The 7,540-nt window shown below is 42.3% G+C and overlaps 1 long non-coding RNA gene across 2 annotated transcripts; it reads right to left on the reverse strand.

Annotated features, from left to right (window-relative positions):
• Positions 1 to 373: 373 nt before the first annotated feature.
• On the reverse strand, positions 374 to 7,146 carry LOC147756093 (uncharacterized). 2 transcript variants are annotated; one of them, XR_015326787.1, is made up of 3 exons: positions 7,024 to 7,146; positions 2,083 to 2,387; positions 374 to 1,534 (listed from the first exon to the last, which is right to left on the reverse strand). It is a non-coding gene; the product is annotated as an uncharacterized LOC147756093 (long non-coding RNA). The 2 variants fall into 2 exon arrangements; XR_015326788.1 differs by having other exon boundaries at positions 5,429 to 7,146.
• Positions 7,147 to 7,540: the final 394 nt, after the last annotated feature.

The raw sequence follows: 7,540 nt of genomic DNA on the forward strand, positions 1-7,540 counted from the left end.
ACTTTGCTCCCATCTTAATTGGGAATAACCGCGCATTCTTCGTAATGAAGGAGAGGTGCATTCAAGAGATTAAATTCAGCGAGATGCCCGGTTTTAAGGCACTATGCGGCATACAGAATGCCCGTTACAAATGAATAGGACCACGTTGGCTTTTTTGAATTAGTATAACTTCATAAAATAGACAGTTACATGAAGCCTGATCGTCTTAGTGACGTCTGTAGGACGACGCGAGATGTTAGAAAATAGGACTACAAGCCAATGTCAACCACAGTATAATTAAAGCTTCTGCTTTACTATCAAACAGATCGCTTAATTGAGTTAAGGTTACGTTGTTAATACTTGCAGGCTTAATTACATGTTCGACGATGTTCTATCCATAAATATAATTTGTTTTTGTGGATGCGCTCTCTTATCACATACGCTCCATAATAAGGCTATGCTTCACTTCGTCCCCATGTAAATTAGAATTCTACCATGGTATAACAATTAAATGACACAAAATCATATTTAGTACGTAACAACAATCAAATCATTGCTATCGTTGACTTGTTTTTTTTTTTAATTAAAGTAGACTGCAGTGCGGTCATTGACATTCAGGCCGTCGGCCCATTTATGTATTTTATTGTGTGCTGGTTACTATTAATGTACCATATACCTAGGATAAACATCCGTGGCCACAAATTCCTCGAGCATTTACTTTTTCTTTTCATTCATTCTTACATAGAAATGACTCACATTTGTTTTTGCTCTCAGTTAAAAAAAATCTACCTTTGTTTGGCTTTTTGCATACTATTCATGAAAGGTACATTGGATAATGTATGCAGTCAGACAAATTCGAAGGCTTATTAATATCAACTTCAATACTCACCCATACGCATCTTTCCTGATTTAATATACAGTATAGAGACAAGCCTCAATTCACGTAACGATACATATTTCTTACTTATATATAAGTACTATATATAGAACGATAATAGATAATTTTGTCTACGTATTCTGCACATTCTTGACACCCATCTGAGTAGGCTCTACAGGTCCTGCATTCGCACTCATTCTTTATTTTAAACCCGACCTTTTTTCGTGCTGAATTCTATTCACTATTGAGGCCCAGTACCTGATGCGATGTCATCTAGGAATTGAGCGATCGATCGGATTGTCTGCCTGGAGAGCATGCTCAGTATCTGATACAGTGACATGCAGCGCTCATATATAAAAGCGCTCAGGCTTGCCCGCAATATTCAAACTTCTGTTAGGCACGTTTTTCACATAAATGGCTAATTCGAGCACGAAACAAAACACATCTACCTGCCTCCTCCCCCCAACTTCGAGCTTGGTCCACTTCACTATACGCTTCAACTGAAACACACGGCAAGAGCTGTTCGGATACTTATAATAGGCCTAGAAGAGACAGAGTGCTCACTCCACAGAGGAAATTGAACGCAGATTTGCCAGAGACCCTACGTGTTTTGTGGTTCGAAGATTTCCTTCTGATGCCATAGAACGTGTTGAGTTGATACAGAAGCTATTCAAGTACCTTTAACCCAAGTCAAAACAAATTTAAATTTAGATTGAAAATCCTCGCCAAAGTGAACTTAATTGACAAGATTAATAATTAAGAATTACCTATTGAAATTTTCTGAACACTGTTCCCTTTTTTAACTTGTCTCGTCGTTTGAATATTGTGAAACGCTTGGAGTGAGTAAAACGAAGATAAGATCGATAGGTCATTAAGCACTTTCCTAGTAAATCAACGTGAATATGATTCTCGTGGAGGAGGAGATTAAAAGGATTAATTGAACATGGCCGTAGAACGGTTAAAAACCTTTAAGGGCAAATTACCCACACTCAGCTAATCGTAACAAAACTGGTCGACCACCAAGAAACGCTTTTCTGTTATATGTAAAGCTCTTAATAGGAAAGAGATCATCGGAAGCGTATATCACTTGAACGTTCCTTGTCATCTAAAAAGGGCTTCTACTGTAGATTATCTCAGTATAACCTTGAAGTCAACTGACCCTCGTTAACCAATTTAATTCCACCTCCCTCTGAAAACCTCTATTGATGTCTTTCAATTTCGCCCACCTTAAGGCTACCGCGGAATGGTTGGTCGCGTCCGAAATCGGGCCGCCAGGCGCTTGGCACGATCAGTGGCTCTATTAAGCAAATCAGGATTGCCATGCAGCTCGTCAAGGAGATTTCCAGATGGCACGCATTTGTCTCGTTGCACGATATGTGGGCACGATGCACGTTGGATGGAATACAAATATACATATCGGCTCGATAAGTTACTGTCTATGAAAGCGAATATTTCGACGCGAAATAATAGAAGACTCAATATTCAAGGGTATATGTAGCTATTCATCGTGACGCGACGAGGTAGATTATGACTGAAAAATTATAGAGAAATAGAGAAAGGAACGGCGGAAATATATAGTCATTAGCAAAACCCTGAACTCGAATGTTACGAGTTGGCTGATTATTTATTTCAAATAGCTGAGACTTCTGCTACCAACTGAAGAGAGAGGTCAGCTTCGCGAAAAAGAAATAGTCTGTGCATGCCTATTTTAAACTTTCTAGAAATTACGTTTTTTCTTTGCTACCTAAGAAGTACGGAATCCCACAAAAAACTATTTATTTGTTTATTTGTGAGGACTATTGAGCGGTCACAAAATCGACACGGGTTTTTATGCCTAAAAAAATCACATTTTCGCTTCTGATTCCATAGTTCCTTTAGCGCGGCGCCAAAACTGGTGGCTCCATAAGGTTTACCCTGTTTGCTCCTCTTCTGTCTTGAGATAATATTTCTCTCAGTTAAAAGCGCCCCGTCTAACTATGTTTTATGGCTAGGGACACCTGCCCTTATAAGGCACTAGGTGTCGATTGTAGGGCATTGGGTAGGCGCACAGGAGCAGGCGCTGTTGTCTCGGAGATATTATCGTGCCACGTCGCTTGCTCTAGGGCTTCTTTTCCAATGAAGCCGTCGAGTGTGACGCCCCAGCTCGCGCTCTAAATCAATATCTATAGAACGTGTGTAGGTTTTTGTACTTCGAAAAGTTGCTAAACAGAGTACGTTTGGCTACCGAAAAACACGAAATACTGAATATCATACGACGAAGTAGTCAGTCTTTGTGTAGATCTCACAGTTCTGTAAGATATAGAGCAGAAATTTTCTTTTTATTTCCTAGGCAAATAAAAACCCATTCTAACTTCAACATTGCAACTGTACACAGCTTCTATATCGAACGCAATATTTCAGCGATTCACTGTAAAAATATATTGGATTTATGTCACTTCTCAACAATTACACAGTTGCGGAACCATTCCCAGCTGCCCGTAACAAAACAAACAGCCGGCTCGCAGTGCTCGAATCGGTAAAGTCCTTCGGTCGATAATTCTGCAATTTAATAACAGACTTCTGCAGTTTTCTCGGAGAGCACATTCATTTAGAACGAAAAAAAAAAATTAGTCAACTGTCCCCATCGCCGGCTCAATCCTGTTGATTTATTATCTAGAACTTTTGGTTGTGGGCTTGGCCTATTCTGAAGCTGCGGAAGCAATTTCATCGAAATAGGTCGACGCGGCAAAATACGCCTTCGGCTAGAAGAGATCGAATTATTAACGAAGTAAATACGGTTTGTGTAAGCATCACTGATGTGAGTATGCGCATTCAAATTCTAGGTGCATTCATCGTTTCGGTGTCATATCGTAGATCGGTACGTGTTTTGTGGAGGCAACAGAAATTTTCTATCGCCCGGGAACAACCCACAGCCGCACGATACACTGAAGCCTAGCAAAAATATTAAATTACGAATTTACGTCGTAACAAGATTTGCGTATTTGGCCATGATATGTCTGACAAATTTGTGGCTATCTGGGAACTCGATTGGCGTCAGTTGGGATTTATGTACGAGCAAATCCCGTAAGCATACGAAAACGAAGCGGGTAAACGTGGTAAGAACCATCTTGGTGCAAGATACGTCAATATTTCCAAATGTTCTACCTCGACGTCACATCACCGGCTTGAGAGACAGCGGTGAACTTCTTCTCTGTCTTTCTACTCGCATTATGTTTGTATCAGCTGCCTTGCCACTTCAGCTTTGTTATCTGTGTTTTACGTAATATGCTTTCATTTAACACGGGAAGATTCCAGACGAGTCGACGTTTCATCCTAATGTGTGCTATCGCAATTGGTAAAAATCGTGTATATTTAATGACCGTGTTTCAAATGAGAGGGAACTATATGTCGCGTACGATATTCAAAAACCGAGCGGTATTCTTTGGATGGCCTGAAGGTTTCAATATCTTTTTTGAAACTATGTGAGTAAATCTTTCTGGGGTTATGATATGAAACAGGCCTGAGTGACCGACCGCTTTGGTTTTGTTTCTGGAGATAGGCAACCGCTGAAACACTGTATGGTTTAACATCTGAACATTATTAAAGGCCTATTTCCGTGATGCCTCGTATAGTGGACACATGACAATTCGACTTGCAAGTCATCTCTTGCAACAGCAGAAAGAGTTACGATTTAAACGACGGCAGGCTCAATCCTCCTTCTCTACGTATAACTAAACGGCATATTTCTTCTATAAAGTACGATTGCCATTAGAACATATGTGTAACGGGACTTATCTCAGATTGCTGATGCTGTTGCTGGGGCTCAGACAATATTAGTAGGACGCTCATGAGCGTCCAACCAGTCATGTAGACCTTACCTTTTTCAGGCGAATATGACTGGTCCCCCTCCCTCTTCCAATGCAAAACCGCTACCATGATGATAATAAATATAACCATGATGATAGTGGCTACGTTGAGAAGCTATCGTATGCAGTAGTTAACGCGAAGGTGTACGTTTGTTTCTAAAGTGATTTTACACACCTATAGTTACATCGCGAGCGCGATGGTTGCTTTTAGACAATAACAGGTCCTATACATAATCCGAAATTTTCTTCGATAATGCATCACAAATGATACCTATATTGTCCAATCGTTTTCGCCGTAATCGTATTTTCACCACAAACGGCACAGGCTCGCCGCACGTCGACTATTCGCCCACGACCCACGTCCGTAAGGGATCGAGTATAGCTGCTCTCAGCCACACCATTGAAGCGGAAACAGCTATTTTTTCTGTTTACGCTTATAGTACGATGTGGTACTCAGCCCTTAGCTCTCAGTCGGCATCCTACATTGCCCATTATACCGCTTCGCAATTCTCTAATCGAGATCCGAGGTGTCAGACATTGGCGACTGTTTATCTTTCTTACCTACAACTTTCTAATCGTTAAGCGGCTTTTGCTGCCATGCCATGCCAGTGGTACCATTTCGATTGACGATATTCTTGTTGCTGATACGTCTGCAATGACGTTTTGACGCCGAAGAACTAGCTGATAACGCCTTTACCTACAGACAGTACGCAGTTGGTGTAAATACCTAGTAATAGTTGTAATATGGTGAAAGCGGGAACAGCTTTTCCTTCACGGCCGCAACTATAGCGGTGCCGGTAGCACCAAATGATGGCGGCCGGTTGCGGCCCTTGCGTGAGAAGGCTTCTTTCTAGCGTCATCGAATCGGCGGAACACCACTTCTGTGATCGTCGTTGTTATTATACCAACGATGTGCTCTTCTACAGGGATTCGGATGTTTCTGCAATTGCCATTGTTAATGCGAGCGACTGGATGGCAGTGGGCCGCTAGCGGCTCCACCGATCGAAGTAAGTGCTCAAGTGTTCGTTTACTTTCGCCTGTTCTGGCCTCTCTTGGTTCATCCCTTCATCTATCCGCAATAGACGCATTCAATTGCGTCGGGTTCGACGGCCGTGCGATTGCCGTGCGTTGAACCTGTGGCCCGGTCTTTTGTTGTAGTTTGCTATTGCTTAAGGGAAGTTGCTACCTTCCTTGCAGCAGAGCTTCCTTGCAGTAGCAGCAGCAGCAGCAGCAGCAGCAGCAGCAGCAGTAGCAGCAGCAGCAGCAGCAGCAGGAATAACGAGATTGTGGAACACGTAAGCAAGATCGCATAACACACACACACACACAAACATACAGCAGAGACTGCCAAGTTAAGTAGTACCGGAGCACCGAAGCTCTAAAGCGCCAATGCGAACTCTTCTACTCCGAGGAAGAGCAGAAACCGGGTTTGCGAACCTTAGTCGCTGGTTATTGTTGACTCAATGGAGACGATCCACGACGACGAACCGCCGCTTCTGGTAGGCCTTTTGGCTTACACAAACCCGCATGAAGTAAACGTATTGGCTTACTAAATGACGCACCGGTCTGAGAGGCGGGTAGCATGCCAGTGTCCATCGCGTCGACTCCCAATCGGCTTCGCTCCGTTTCGCCGACAGCCGTAAACTCTCATCACTTCGTCTGTTTTTTTTTTATATGCTTTTGCGTTCATTCATTTTCGGCGGCCCGTGCTTCGTAATGAGTTGCATGTAGCAATTTTCGCTATTGGGAGTGCACGGCTTTCTACGGGGATCACCCTTATATCTGTCAGTTATTGTCAAAGTTAGATGCTTCACTGTGTAACTGCTGTTTTACTCGCTTTTACTTTGCGTGGAATATTGCTGATGACAGAAATTACTGAAAAAGCGGAGCTTTCATATCGATGATGGACAATACGAGCGACAGCTCTCGTATAGTCGATTGCATACTGGTGAATCTTCCGAGGGGCAGAACACAGTGAGCAAGCTGCGTCTACACCTAAACAAAGTAGGCCATGTCTGGGAAGCTATTGTTAACACCATTGTTCTAATTTTCAATTAGAACTAAAGAGATCCATAATCTCAAAATACGGGAATTTTCGACGTTTTTTTCGTATATTCCAACGAGGCAAAACCATTTCTTCTTTAATTTTGCTTCACGCAATTCAGTTTTCATCCAGATGAATAAAGCACGCCATAAAGTAGGTTGTCTTTAGCAGTCGAAACTTCAGTCTTCCCAAACCTAAGTCGTACCTCATGAGCTTTCTTATAAGCCTAGCGCATGTTCTTTTGTGTTTTAAAACGAATTCTACTCAGTGTTACTTACGTTACCGCAATTGCGTTCTACATGCACGTCTTTAGGGGGTAGATAAGCACGTGTGAATCATTTGGCCGCCGTATTGTCGAACGGACGTTCCCACCACGTGGCTGTATGTTTACCTACTTGAGGATACAAAAACAATTATTGATAAATAATCGCCCTCCCGTCTCATTCATCGCAACAATATAACAAGCTTACTTAAGTATGGTGGTAACTGACTACACCTACGCGGGTCAATATCGAACCAATGGGCAACGTTTAGTCACAGCGGTAAGAACAGTGACAAGCTCAAGACGACGTGCAGTGATGACCTATAGTGACTCGAAGTTAACTCACTAGCGGTCTACGTAGCTATCGCGCGCATATTGATATCACCAAGCTTCTATGCAGAAATGCGTGCATTATCTATGCATATACAACGTAACGTACAGGTAAACTGAACGTGCCATGGTGCCACGAATCTGACGGGGTCATTTTAATTCGAAAATTGTTGTAATATGTAAAAACACATGAAAGACACATT

The sequence above is a fragment of the Varroa destructor genome, unplaced genomic scaffold (assembly GCF_002443255.2).
Source record: "Varroa destructor unplaced genomic scaffold, Vdes_3.0 BEIS01000004.1, whole genome shotgun sequence".
NCBI lineage: Eukaryota > Metazoa > Arthropoda > Arachnida > Mesostigmata > Varroidae > Varroa > Varroa destructor.